Genomic DNA, 14,926 nt, shown 5'->3' with positions numbered 1-14,926 from the left:
CAGTGAAGTAGTTACAGTTCAGCATAGCCAGAATGTAAAAAAGACATTTTTCTCTAATATGCACCACTGTTCTTTCCATCAAAAACCTTGAGCTTCAGTAAGATTGCTGACCTAGAGGTAAGTCTGCAAATTTCCAATGCTGCCACCTTCAACACAAAACCAGCTCCTCTTAGGTATTTGTGTTTTTTTTTCTTAGAGCACCTTGATTCTTGCAAACATGAAATGAACTCACTGAGAGCTGATGAAAATCTCCTTCTTTTCCATTTGGTGAAAACCCTGGAGCAATCCTGTGGCATATGTATTTAATCAACTGGTGTTTGAAATATGTCCCACTTCTCCTACGAAAACAGGCTGAGAGAGCTGGGCTGGTTCAGCCTGGAGAAGAGAAGGCTCCAGGGAGACCTTAGAGCAGTTTCCAGTGCCTAAAGGGGCTCCAAGAAACCTGGAGAGGAGCTTTGGACAAGGACTGTAGGGACAGGGCAAGGGGGAATGGCTTTAATCTGACAGAGGGGAGACTGAGATGAGCTTTTAGGCAGTTCTTCCCTCTGAAGGTGGTGAGGTGCTGGCACAGGTTGCCCAGGGAAGCTGTGGCTGCCCCATCCCTGGCAGCGCTCAAGGCCAGGCTGGATGGGGCTTGAAGCAACCTGGTCTAGTGGAAGGTGTCCCTGCCTGTGGCAGGGTGTTGGAACTGGATGAACTTTAAGGTTCCTTCCAACCCAAACCAGTCTGGGATTCTGTGTAAAAGTGTGCATGTGTATATATATAATGTGAAATTGGAATCCAAACAGGATCGTAAACATGAAAGTATGAAGCAATTCATGCAAAACTGCAAGAGTGTTTTTCTTAGTTTTTTTTTTTTTCAGTGGGGAAAAATACACTAACAACACAACAAAATAACAAAAAAACACCCTGCTTGAGTCCAGCCAGGAAACATTAAACTATCTAAACAGGGATTTGACTGCAAACATTGTGGCTGGGAACTTTTCTGTCAAGACAACTACTTTGAATAGATAGCAAATAGCATTCTTGGAAGTCAAAAGTCAGACTATACATCATGCCAAACATCTGTAGAAGGCCCTTAGTTTTACTTAAAGTGATACGTGGGGCACACTCAGGTAATTATAAAATGCTCTCCAACCCACTTCTACTTCCCTAAAGCTACAAGTGGTTTCATTAAAGACCATTTCGTAATCATACGGATTACCTACCTGAAGTATGGTGGAAGTGCCCACAGAACACATTTAAGCAATTTTTTTTGACAAAATGTTTCTAGACTTGCTAAAAGCTGAAAACCAGCTTTAAATTTTTCAATACGCACTTTTTCAATTCCACTAGTTGTAAACAGAAGCAGAAGTAAACCTCGTATTTGTGGACCATTTGCAAACAACAACGGGAAATGGGAAAGAGCAGAAGATTTGAAAAGGCAAGAAACAAGCTTAGTTCCTTTAGAAATGTTCATAAATCAATCTTTGTCAGGGGAAAAACAATAATCATCATTTTTATGGTAATGTACATGCAGGAAGTACCTGAAATGGAATTTGAATTCTTCCTCTCAGGAGATAACTGACTAATACATGAAAAGGCCCCAAAAAATTACCACTCTTTTCTTCTGGGGTATGCTGTTTATAAAGACAATGTATCAGACATTCAGCTATTCTGACCCATTGGTTCTCTGTTTTTTTTTTTTTTATTATTTTTTATTTTAAAAGATTACTCTGTTTTGCACATATCTTCTTTGATACATCATGTTATCTCACTTTTGAAAGCCTTTTCTTTCCCAGCTGGCTGCTTTATTGACTTATGTCATTTTGTTGCATGGTGTGTCAGAACAGGCTACAGCCTGCTCCTGGAAGCACAACCAGCTCCTTGGGGTTCACTCATATTTTATCACCCTTCAGAACAAAAAACATCCTTCCAGCTGCACTTGCAAACATGGGGTTTGGGTGCTGTTCCATTGGCTAAAAGTATATAATCTGCTGTAACAATAGGGCATATAAGAGTGAATAAAAGCAGGGCTTTCCAAACAGCAGTATTATTTTCTCTTTATAGAAGCCAGACTGAAATAGAACAGTGGGAGTGCAGATCTTAGTTCCCACTGATGAACTCAGCCACCAAGGAAGTTACCAGTAAATTTGATTACTAGAACTTCTTTTCTACCAATTTAAATCTCCACTTCTATTCCCAGTTAATATTCTTCCTGTCTTTACTAATTTTTTTTCCGTCACCTTCAGACCCTGCAAAAGCTCCAGTCTCTTTGGAGAGCTTTCATTATGAACAGAGAGAAAACCTTAGATACATGACAATTTAGCTTCCTTTGAAGTACAGTTATCAGTTCCCTTAATATCTCTAGCAGAATTACTGAGCACTTTGTGGCTTCTCATCTAATGATTCCACCTACTTTGAACACATGGTAACAGTGTACTGTGCTCTTCAACAGTTACAATAATACAACTAACAGGCATGTCTTGCAATTCAGGTTGTGATATTCATACACAAATGATATACACGTATCCTGGGCTGCATCCCCAGCAGTGTGACCAGTAGATGGAAGGAGGTGATCCTGCCCCTCTACTCTGCTCTCATGAGACCTCACCTTGAGTATTGTGTACAGTTCTGGTGTCCTCAAGGTAAAAAAGGACATGGAACTGTTGGAACAAGTCCAGAGAAGGGCCACGAGGATGATCAGGAGGCTGGAGCACCTCCTGTATGAAGACAGGCTGAGAAAGTTGGGGCTGTTCAGCCTGGAGAAGAGAAGGCTGTGTGGAGACCTCAGAGCAGCCTTCCAGTGTCTGAAGGGGGGCTACTAGGATGCTGGGGAGGGACTCTTTGTCAGAGACTGTAGTGATAGTGACAAGGGGTGATGGGTTTAAACTCAAACAGGAAGAAGTTTTTCCCTGTGAGGGTGCTGAGGCACTGGTACAGGTTGCCCAGGGAGGTTGTGAATGCTCCATCCCTGGCAGTGTTCAAGGCCAGGCTGGACACGGCTTGGAGCAACCTGGTCTAGTGGAAGGTGTCCCTGCCTGTGGCAGGGGGTTGGATCTGGATGAGCTTTAAGGTCTCTTCCAATCAAAACCAGTCTGGGATTCTATAATAGTCAGCAGATCTAAAGGCTCATCTCATGTATCCATAATTGATTAATTTTCTGGTGCGCATTGCGTGTCCTGAGGAACGCTGCCAGGCTGGAAGGTGACATGTCCAGGTGCACCCTTTGAGATAGAGGTAAATGACCCCAGTTATTACATAAAGAACACTGTTGCCATTGTGAACTCATGTGAGTTCTAGTCATAGCTTATGGCTAGAAACCTGAAACTTTTCAATCAATCCACTGTGCAAGATCAGGATCTCTGTAAAGCACAAATGTATTTTAAAAAGAGCTGAGCACCGTGGTGGAGGGATTTGCTGCTACTAACCAGTCCTCAAAATGCTACAAACCCTAAGGTAGGTTGTAAGATTGCACTACATGAATACTGAAAAGGTATATTGTGCGTGTTTTGGAGTTCAGAAATTAACTGTAACTATGCTTAAACACCAAATTCCTACAGAACCTGAGGACATCTCAGCAGACATACACTGTAGTATGCAAGTCTACTCAAAAGCCCATGGCAAAATCCTGAGTTCATCCCCTGAGTTTATAAGAAAAGTAAAAACTGAGTGTCTCAAAACAGGACATCTTTTTGAAGACAAAGACACCTTGAAGCAGTCTGAGACCCATATCTATCCAAAGAATTTCCCCTGACCACAGAAGTGGCTCCTGAAAAACTGGCAGAGATGACAAAGCTGTCTTGAATGCCAGTTACCCCCCAGATTAAGTAAACTGGTCAGCAGAATGCTTCAGAACTCTTGATTTTCTGCATGAAAAGGTCTTTTTTGTGGAACTTAGGCTCTCAGCAAAAGACAAATGCTTTCTGCATGATCCTCAAGGAATTTGGGACTAAGATTAGCTCATAACAGTCAACATTCTGCCTCCTGTCCACTTAGAGCAAAGGATCAAGAAGCTTTAGCTTCAGAGGTCAATTCAGATGGAATAAGCTGAGGGGCGTGAGGTGCAGGATGAAATAGTGGACATAAGTAGCAGCTTTCTGAACATCATGGACAGAGCAGCTGTAACAGCCCAAAGAGACAGAGCTGATGAACAGGGAAAGATCTTGTGAATGGAGGCAAAACAAAACCAACTCATAATCAGAAAATAACACTGAAGAGTTTGATAAAGGGGAAAAGGAGTAAAGGGAAAAACACAGAAAGACTAAAAAAAGTTATCTTAGAAACAGGGTTTTGGACAGACTGGCGTCACTGGTATTTATGTAAAGGAGACAAGCAGGTGAGGAGATGATAGTAAGCTGGGACAAAAGATGAAGAAGATCTGGCAAGACAGTGGAAGTTCTCCATCATCACAGACATTTAACCTATACATATTTTTCTTTCTGAGGCATTCCACATAAGAAGTATACTAAATTTGTTTCACTTCTGATGAAAATGCTCTCTGCCTTCAACAAAAGCAGTTTTACACTTCCCCTTTTCAAACATAAAGAGTATTTATTGACCTTCTAGTACAGAACAGAACATGCTATTATGAAGGGACACTCTTGTTTCAAGATGAAAGTCTCTTCCATCCAGCGAGTCTGGAGCTGCCAAAAAGCTGCCTGGAGACCTCAGCCAACAACCAGATGTCACCCAGAGACAGGAGAGGGGAGACAGATAGTGGGGTAATGAGGACAGAAACTTTCCAGCTGAATTTTTGAGGCTGCCATTCTGTAGAGGAACATTGGAGGGTATAAAACTCATCATCTTTGTCTATAGGAACAGAAAGTGAAGGAAGAAGAAAGGGACAAAGCATTCAGAGAGACAGCTGAGAGCCTCAACAGAAAGACAGTGTCTGCAAATAGCTCCTTAATGTTTGGCTTATGTTTAGGTTAGGAGAGCAACCATAAAATGTCACTTTGTCACCATCTGCAGTCATCACAGTAGTTATAAGAGAGCATTTGGACCCATTCACAATAGCCCTGCTCCCTTCCTATGCAAGATTCACTGTTTTACCAACTCTCATTTTATTTTCTCTTTCCTGCATCCATTTATCATTTCAGTGACACTGCATTTACCCTCCTCCAGCCACTTCCTGCACTAATTAAATCCTCACATCCCACTGCCTTGTAGCCAGAGCCACAGTGGTTTTAGTTGGAAAACAAAATCAGATTATTATGAAAAAGACAATGCCTATGAAATATGGGTTAAAAACCGTCTCTAATATGCATGCCTGGGAGCCAGCGAGACTCAGAGCTGTCGCTCACTCTCTTTCCATAGCTCCATCTTCTGAAAAACTTCTCATAGCATGTGTCGTGATCCTAGAGCAAATGCAAACTCAAATGTCATGGCTGAAAATCACATTTCAAAGAACTAACACTTGGACTGGAACAATTTCTACTGTCTCTCCTCTGTTTGATTCAAAGTGTAGGGCAACCTATGTTGAGAAACTGATGTCAAAGATTGATAAGTGTATCTAGAAATGACAGCTGTATTCAGAACACCTTAGTTTCCTATGGTTTATGCCTGAGATAATGTGAAACTTGTCATATCTTCCCTCCATACTGAGACCAACCAGGTGGCCTTTCTGGGTGGGATAGAAAGGGGATAAATGAGTCAAGCCAGGACAATTATTGAAATCACCTGGAACTCCTAAAAGATATTTGGTAGTTTCACACTCAAAAACCTGAGAGTTGTGAAGTATCTACAGTTTTAAAAGTCCTTTTATCCATATAAGAGACTAAGCAGGATTCAGTTTCTGATAAGTCTCATGTAGAAGTGCAGAAAATGTTCGATCTCTGCCAGTCTTAAATGGCATCTTTCTTATCTGATTATAAAATATTTCATGTTCCTCCAGCATGGATTGGCCAACCCAAAGTTTTAGTGTTCTAATTTTAAGATACTGCAGGGGAGATTTATTTCTCTATTTGCATAAAGCCTTTACCAGTGAAGAAGTCCCAGAAACCTTTTGTTAAAGGTATATACTTATATCCCACTTTTCTGCTGTGCATGTTGGATGATGTAGGTCTGGATAGCAGCAACAGCAGCAGGCACAGTAATATCTCTTTCAGGAGCAGCCTCTTGCTGACATTTTATGCCAACTCAGTGAGTGGGCTATTAGGCTGGCTCATTGCGAAATGCTGGTACTGCCTGTGAGGTTGCGGTACTCGCTAATTTCCCCACTTGGGACTCCAAGGATGAACAAGAACACAGACTTCCCCTTCTGACCCCCAAAGGAACTGTGTGGATGATGCCACGTTTAAGAGAACCCTGATAGTGCTAATTGCTAAACGCACTAGATTTTCTTATGGAACTTGCTACAAAGGATTTTATACTGATCTTTTGTTTCCAACCCCTGTCTGACTGTTCAGTCCCCCAGGTTGTCATTTGGTTTAATGGCTTTAGATCTGTTTTTTCATGCTAGCATAAACCAGTGTGCTGCTTGGCTTACATTTTCTAAAAATGAATGTGACCTATAAAACTGGTCCAATTTCTTCTCACAAAGGATCACTACAAGAGCCTGATCTGACTGGCAATTCATATTGCTAAATTGCTAGAGCAAGACTCAGTCTGTTCCTGGAGTTCCTGTTCCTGTTCAATGGACTCTGCAAGAAGGGATTTATAGAGGGCAGATAAAAGAATGAGGGGCAGCAAAGCAGAAAACCAGAGTAAACTCCTCTCTTCTGAAATATTATGGGTTTTCTTGAATAAAAACAAATTTTTAATTGTGCTGACAGCCACTCTGCCCCCAAGTTCTTCCAACTGCTCTCAGCTTTTTTGCTTTTTTATAGCTCTACACTCAGTGGTGCTTCATCAGCCAGCTGTAGCTGTTGAATCAAAAATACATGCAAGCTTCAACAGAAATTCGGATTTCTGACATGGAAACAGAGCTTGCTGTAGGCAACATGTGCCCAAACAGGCCAACTTATTTGAGCCCTGCTTCCAGGTCACAGAGAGAGACTTCAAAGAGGTCTGACACAGACTGAAGCCCACGTGGAGTTCCGAAGTTATCAGCTCCTATTCACAGTAAAGGCATATAAATACTGCTAGTATTAATGACTGGGTGGAAAGTGAGAGAAAGTTAGAAATGCAGGCTTAACAGTTCTGCCCTGGAGTCTTGTTAAAAAAGGTTTTCTGGGATTCACTGTGTTGACCTGAATTGAGAAGTGCCCTCTTTCTCTTCTTTATTATGCTATCCATCCTGCAGGCACTGAGGTGCAGTCACATTTTGTACTTTCAGAAGATTTCTCTGTTGTGAACATGGCTTTGTTTTTTCCCCCAGAGAACCACAGTGGCTGTGCCATGCTGTGTCATTTGTAGCATAATTTACCAGAATGATCTTCAAGGAAGAAAATTCATTTCCACACAGAGAAAAGCTGCCCTAGGTATGACCACATAACAGGCAACATGTAATTGATGACTGTGGTGAGGGTGCTGTGACTGGTCACTTTCACCTATCTTGACAAAAGCCACAGTTGTGTTCTTTATTTTTAATAACACTCATATCAAGAGTACGTGAACAGTAAAAGGTATTTGGCTATAGTTCCCCGTAACTAAGTTTATCCCAGTCTCTTGACTTCAGAGGAATAGTGATGGAATATACTTTGAGCTATAATCTTCATTAGAGACAGTCATGTATAGAACAAATGTGCCTGTACTCCATAGCTTTGGTGAAGCCCTTTCATGTGAAATGGATGGAAGGACAATACAGGTATCAGCTTTCAGATATTCCTTAATCCAAACTGTTCTTTACAGCCAGTTCATATCTCTTAAATTTTTTATTCTACTTAACTGCCTTCTATTGTCATTTCCTAACTCTCTGTCAAAACCCCAGTGTTCTTATCAAATTTAGAAGTGGCACAGCACTATGCCTTCTTTTTTCCCACCCTTTCTCAGTAATCACTCCCTACGTGTGGTTTTCCAGCACCAGGTTGAAAATCAGCTGAGCATTTTGGAGAACTGAAGTATATGTGAGAATCTCTTCTAAGGATACACTATACCAAGCCAGCCCCATTCCATCACAGTTGATGTATGAGCTCATAAAAAAAAAATAAAAGTCAGTTTATAATTTTTTTCCTGAATCTGCAGTTTTCTTTCTAAAAAGTCATTTTAAACTAAGGCAGAACTTCTTTTTATCTTACACTGCCTTCTTTCAGCTGCCAGGATTATGTCCCAAACCATCTAATAACTATTTGTTTTCTTGCTGAAGGAAATGTGATAGTGAATTAAACTTTCTCATGTATACACATTCTTCCATCTTGATAGAAAGCCAAAGCACACTTAAGAAATATATAGGGACTTCATCTTGGACCCGCGGGAGCCTGGAACTTCAGAAAATTAAACATGCACCTCTCCTTCTTCTTCTCAGAGAAAATCTCCCTGTAGTAGACAATGAAAAAGAGAAGTGGAGAGAGTCAGTGGGTGAAATATGTGACTGCATCCACTAATGCAACGCAGCCATTTAATGCGGCAAGCAGAAAACAGCAGCTCTTTAACTTCTTGCAACCGCTCTAAACAACTGATCAGGACAGGACAGGGCTAAAACTGGTGCATGTGGCCAAATGCAAGAATGTTTATATAAAAAGTATATTATTATTCAACCATGTGCCCAGATGAGAGTCTAACACAGCTACTAGTGTACAAAAACCCTCGTCTTTAAAGCTTCTGTAGAGCAAGAACATTGGTGTTGCTTTTGATTGACAGTCCTGTAAAATGTAGCTGATGGCTCATATGCTGATGCTTGAGGCTCTGTTTTCAGCACAAAACTGATCATTGCTAAAAATCATCACTCAGCAATAGCTAAAGGAATTGGAGGAATTACAATACCTGCATGACACAGATGCTACCGGCCTGACACATTGGTATTTCAACCACGATATGCACGCAGAGATAACTAGGAGTCTGTTTAATTTACAAGGAAAGTACTTTGTAAGTCATACTTGTAACTACTAACATTTGTAATGGGTAGCATAATATTAGGTGGCACAGTTTCTTTTGAACTGTAAAAGTTTTGTAAAATAATGTTGAGTTTTTTCTTGGAGAATTTGGTACAACTGGGTTTGTCTGCTTGATCATCCAGTGCCTTTTTTGATACAGAGCTGAGAGCACCAGGAACTAGACAAATATTGGAGCCCAAAGTCTGAACTGACAGTTGCACTGTCTGCACCATTTATATAACTTCTCGCTTAGTTTCTTATCTCCTTTCTTTGCTAATAGATACTATTATCTGAAAACAAAATTAAAAATTAAAGTCTGACTTAAAGTAAGACTCTTTTGAGTCTTAAATTTACCAAGATCCCACATGCTGTCTGCCTGCCTCTTTGTAGGGTCTGCCCATGTGTTCACACACATACACCATATATAATTTTTTATATAATGCCTTCTTTTGAAAGATATAACTGACACTAAGAAACACATAAACACAAGAGATTTTTGTGCTATAGCTGGTAATTAAGGTTTAACATGAGATTAAGTGCTAAAAATTCAAAGAATACATAAAATATGCTATTAGAGCTAAATTACCTTAAAGTTTCGAACACAGATCATTCCCCTTTAATATGAATAGGATTCATATTTCCAGTTAGAATTACAGTAGACAAATTTTCATACTTAGCAATTCAAAACTTGATGTTAGAGCAGGGATATGAAAAGATGATTTTCAGCTGCTCCTTCTTCTGATCTAGAAGCAGCTGCCAGTGCAGGGAATGGAGCCTGGAGCTGTTGTCTTCAAGGGACTGCTCATACCTGTGCATTGTTTTCTAAATATCCTGAAACTAATGTTCTGCTGGTCATTTGCTGAGGAAGGATTCTGGTCTAGCCTAGTGTGACAGTCTCTACTTTTCTGAAGGATTTGGCATTAATCAGTGCAGAGATTGAAATAGCAGGGACCATTAGTAAGTTTGGCAATACCTACATTACTACCACGGAGTGTGAGAGCAAAACAAAAGGAATTGCTTTTCTACAAAGGACACTACAGCATCCAGTTTACAGCACTGGCTGTTAAAAGACAGCCTGAAATGACATTTGGAAAGCGCTACTAGATAATCCTATTTGTTATTCTACTAGTACAGTGTCTTTCTCCAAAGTGTTTCCTCACCGAAATAATCTTATTGGAGTTTGAAATAATCTAGAGGGTTGGAAACAGACGATCTTAAAGTCCTTTCCAACCCAACCCATTCTGTGATTCTATGATTATGAGATACCTCTGCTTTTCACAAAAATGTATTCCTGAACATTCTGTCTGCTTGGGTTTGCTTTTAAAGCCCCAGGGGATGCGGCTTCCACTTCTTCCCTCCACAGTCTAGAATATATCCCTTTTAGGAAAATTCTGCAGCTATTCATCTTAGATATTTTTTCCTCAATCTATTATTTGCACTTAGACACCCAGACATTTATAACTCATTTTCTTTGTTGTTTTTTTTTTTTTATACTCCTGAAAGACTTGCACACTGCTTTCTCGCAACATATCACAATTTAGTTGGGAGTTTATATACACTGAGCAGCCATCTCCTTTTCTATCTTATACTGAGACAGTTTTCAACAGATTTCTCCCTCCATGGAAGTGAGGAACGACTACAGTTGAAAGAGTAATTTAAAGGAAGAAAAAGTAATTTCTCTATTCATTTTGAAGGTCTTGGAATCATAATTAACTAAGAGTTAATGTGTTTAAATAGGTTTACATGACACAAGAACACTTCAAGACTCAGAAGGGAACATCAGAAGCAAAAAATTAAAAACGTCCAGGACCTTTTCACAAGCAAGAAAAGTTCACTAGTACAATAAGATATTTAGCTTGGTATTCATCTTTTAAGCCTAGGTTTATAAAAAATACTTGTCATGCACAGCATATCAGACAATTCATATCAATGAAACATCAGCATCTTCTTTTGTATCTTTTTGTTTGCAATCTGTATCCCCCAAATATTTACAGAGTCTAAAGAAACAGTGAGGGAGAAATAATATATAACAGCACAGGAACTGTAAGCTTAAAGGCAAGCTACAGAGAATAACACATCAAGATCCTCAGCTGTCATCAGTTGACAGCCTTCACCTGAAGTCATAGAAAACTTATCCCTGTTTCTTTTTAGCTGTGATTATAAAAAATGAAAGTTGCTGGAAAATTGCTGAAAAACAAGAATAAAAAATTATCATGTGCCTGACTAATGAGCAAGGCAGAACATGCAGAACTGAAAAGATTCTTGTATGATGGACAACAAGGTCACATGTAAGGTCCCACATAAACCCAAATACACCAGAAAAGATAAATGGGAAGAAATATCATACTAATATTTTCTTTTTATAAGTGCCTTCTGAATGAAGATGTTATTAGATGAGCCAATTCAGCAAGAAATAAAATTGAAATCACAGATTCACAGAATCCCAGGCTAGTTTGGGTTGGAAAGGACCTTAAAGCTCATCCAGTTCCAACCCCCTGCCAGACTGTCATGGTTTAAACCCAGTCAGGCAACTCGTTCACTCACTTCCCCCCACTTCTTGCTCTCCCCCTACTCCCGGAGGGACAGAGAGGAGAATCGAAAAGAATGCAACTCCCCCGGGTTGAGATAAGAACAGTTGAGTAACTAAGGTATAACACAAATCACTACTGCTACCACCAATAATAACAATGATAAAGGAAATAACAAGGGAAGAGAATACACCACCTTACCACCAGCTGACTGATAACTCACCCCCCAGCCTGACCTAGCACCGAACAATACCTCCTCCAACCCCGCAGTCCTAGCCCTTCCGGGTAACTCCCAGTTACATCCTGGTCATGACGGTCTATGGTATGGAATACCTCTTTGGCTAGCTTGGGTCAGGTGTCCTGTCTCTGCTTCCTCCTGGCTTCCCCTCCTCCCTGGCAGAGCATGAGGCTCACAAAGCCCTTGCCCAAACCAAAACATCATTGTTATCAGCTCTGTTCCCAGGCCGAAAGTCAAAACACAGCACTGCACCAGCTACCAAGAAGGAGAAAAATGACTGCTACTGCTGAACCCAGGACACAGAGACAGGGACACCTTCCACCAGACCAGTGCCAGGGATGGGATAGCTATGGCAGGAACATGGGAGAAGTGTTGTCTACATACAGAAGAAACAATATGGGCATCAAAGCTCTGGACTGTGAAGAGAAAAGGAATACTTTGACAGCATAAACACTCTTTCTACTTTACACTGGGCTCACCACTGCACTATCTGAGTTAAATATTAATTCTAAAGCAAGCTGAAGACCAACAGCCCACTACCTATACTCAACTTGCAACTTCATTTATTCAGTTTATGGACTGTAGCCTTACAGTTCACAGGCAGACAGACCCTTGCATACATGTACTAAAATAAGCCCGATGTGTTTTCCAGATTTCTACTACTCAGGAAAAAACACAAAATAAATGAACAAGCAAACAAAAAGCCTTAATTCACTTTAGGTGATATTTTCAGCTAAATGCACAGTGAAGCATCCTTAAAACAGATGTTTTTAACATGGCCAGCTTGCAACTCAACAGTGATATATTTGTATTTCTCAGGATACAGAACCTTTCTATTAATCCTGTGCCTGAATGACACCAGATTGACACCAGAATAAATTTTCATGAGGCACTGAAGAAGAATCATTAATATTCAGTAGAACAAAAGACAACAGTTTGTTGCCTACTGATGAATTGGAATCCTGGCCACCTCCAGAGTACTCACAACAGTTCCTGGGAGAAATTGGTATCAGCTGAGAAGTCAGGATATGTGGTCATTTAGGTAGGCCTAAGTCTGACACACTTCAGCGGACACTTCGCTATCTTTTTCCACTACCTTGAGACTTCTTTCAATATGCTATTGATTTCAGGTTTTCAGTCTGACAGCACAAAGTTCCTTTCATTAGCAATGAAATGCACGTAGTGATTTTTAAACTATTCTCATAAAGAGTTTGGGAGCCCACAGGCCTAAGTGTCTCTCCATTGAAGGAAGACAGAATCCTGAGATTATAAATTACATTTTTACACTGTCAGATGGGGTTTTTACTGTTACCAGAAGTCATTTTATAAACAAACAAGTCTGAAAGCAATTACCTTTGTACTTGACTGCTGATAAAACAGCAAACAAGCTGTTAATGTATATGCCTTGTAGCTGTTCAACATAAATACAGCATATATTTAGGTATTATATAAATACTGTTTTTCCTTAAAGTGAGAGTTTTGGTATTTTGTTTGTTTGTGGGTTTTTTGGTAATCTTTTTCCACAAAATAATTAATTAGAAGAAGAAGCTGTGTCTGCCCCATCCCTGGCAGTGTTCAAGGCCAGGTTGGACGGAGCTTGGAGCAACCCAGTCTAGTGGAAGGTGTCCCTGCCTGTGACAGGGAGTTGCAACTGGATGAGCTTTAAGGTCCCTTCCAACCCAAACCAGTCTGTGATTCTATGATTCTAAGGAGGTTTCTAAACTTTATCTGTATTTGGAGACATGTTGATTACAGTTAAATAAAGTTGATAGCAATGGCAGCCGGTGATACTTCTAAAGCGAAAAATTCCCAAAGCGAATCCAAGTATGGCTCTGCTGAAACCCTTTATGCCAAACAAGGCCATGCAGTGTCTTACTTTCCATTTCAACTACTATTAAACCTTGTGCCTTTCTATAAAGAATCATCTGACTAAAGTAACCATACCAGCTATTGAGAAACCTTGATTTTCTTTCTTTTACTGATGCTTCATTAACCCCCAACATCTGTCCTCTCTGTGCACAGTCAGCAGTGCCAATAATTTCTCCCTTCTCTTCCAGCAGGAGCAGTCATGTTTGATAAAGTTGCTCTCCTCTCTCCAACTCTATCTCCTCTACACCACCATTCTGGTCTATGAGTGCATGCCATGCCACCAGGTATCCGTAGTGCTGCCTAGGCATTGATTTTGCTTTGTTGCAACTCTTCCTGTCATGAAGCAGTACACTCACAGGTCCATTAGAAACTTTTTATGTGAACTGATGCCTCTAGTACTGCCTGTGCAAAGCTTTAGCAATCTTGAGATGCAGCCTAAGGCCATGGGCAAGGATATGTGGCTAAATTTGTGTCATAAGTGGTAGTAGAAGCCAGACACTGAGAAGCTCTTGAAGTTCTTTATCCGTAACTTGCATAGATTTTTTTCCTGATGGTTTCTAGACTGCTGGCAAAGTTATGTAAAAGTACTACTACTTCTGCTACCTAAATCATTTTTCTCTGAAGCTGAAGGCAACAGTTAACAGCTCACAGCACCACAGAGCACCGGAAGAACTGAAGGACAAAATTCATATGGACATTGGCAAATCAATGAAAAAAAAGGATGCCTGACACTCTCGAATGCTGGATCTTTCTCAGTTCAGAATTAGACTGTTCCTCAGGGATCAAACACAAACTACACTAAAGAACTTCCTACTTTTGGGAGAACTTCTTACTTTCTCGAAATATTTAACCTCATGTGCTTAGCATCCTGCCCTCAATAAATTCCATAAACAACATTAATATGACCTAATGCCTATGAAAAGTTAGGACTGACTTTTAACAACTCATCTGATATCACTGAGGGGAACACAGACCTGAAAAAACTTTCTTACAACTCTATTTATTCCAGTACCTGTTTTTCTCACTCCCTGATACTAAATGCTTGTTACTTTTTTTTGGATGGCTGTCTACAACTAGATTTCTGCAACTGTTGGGCATAGATATATCCAATTCCCTGCACTCTCTGTGATTCAGAGAAGGAGAGACACCACTGCAGGATTTTCTGAAGAGGTAATAAAGGACAAATTAATCTGCCAGATGAAAATAACTCTGTTGCCAGCATATCTCTGAAATGACAGATTAAATGTATGCTGCATTCTGAATGGAAATCATGTTTACACAGTGCTGTGATTAATGGCCACAGCAGTGCTATATGCAGTAGTCCAGCACCCCATATA

Source organism: Pezoporus occidentalis, unplaced genomic scaffold (genome assembly GCF_034315485.1).
Source record: "Pezoporus occidentalis ecotype Australia unplaced genomic scaffold, CSIRO_AGI_Poc_V1 ctg121, whole genome shotgun sequence".
Classification (NCBI taxonomy): domain Eukaryota; kingdom Metazoa; phylum Chordata; class Aves; order Psittaciformes; family Psittacidae; genus Pezoporus; species Pezoporus occidentalis.
The sequence above is the reverse complement of the archived record's forward strand: the minus strand, read 5'-3'. Positions refer to the sequence as shown.